Source organism: Oncorhynchus mykiss, chromosome 17, assembly GCF_013265735.2.
Source record: "Oncorhynchus mykiss isolate Arlee chromosome 17, USDA_OmykA_1.1, whole genome shotgun sequence".
Taxonomy (NCBI): domain Eukaryota; kingdom Metazoa; phylum Chordata; class Actinopteri; order Salmoniformes; family Salmonidae; genus Oncorhynchus; species Oncorhynchus mykiss.
In genome coordinates, this window is record NC_048581.1 from 67,815,920 (window position 1) to 67,816,600 (window position 681).

Consider the following 681-nt stretch of genomic DNA (forward strand, 5'->3'; position numbering starts at 1 on the left):
TTTACACATGTGCCATTCATTTGGAATAGTGCATTTCCTTTTGTGTGTTGAACTTTGCCTCATAATATGTTTGTATAATTACAGTACATCAACCTTTTTCCTCACAAATTGTTTAATTCCTTTTAAAAGATGATATCAATACCAACCAGCTCAAATCCAGAGGAGAGAGAGATACAAGGACTTCTTAAAGTCTCTTACTTCTGTATATATCACCCTTGCCAAAAATAGAACAGCATTTGCATACGCACTTTGTGCTAACAGTGTGTGGTAGATATCGAAGCATGCAGTTACTACAGATATGTTCACTGCAGAACACAGGAGGGCTCAGGGACTGACTGAGCCCATCAAACAAACCATTATCGGTCTTCCTGACTGGTATCAGGAAATAATTCAGTTACTCTAGTTATTCTATTTTTGTATTTTGCTGTATCCAGTGATCACAACAGGGGAAGAGAGTGTACCTCAGTGTGTTATAAAAGAGTGGTGTGAGATTCTATGTCCATGTATGCCTGTGAGTGTGTGTGTGTTGTGTTGTGCTGTGGTGTGTGTGTGTGTGTGTGTGTGTGTGTGTGTGTGTGTGTGTGTGTGTGTGTGTGTGTGTGTGTGTGTGTGTGTGTGTGTGTGTGTGTGTGTGTGTGTGTGTGTGTGTGTGTGTGTGTGTGTGTGTGTGTGTGTGAAAAA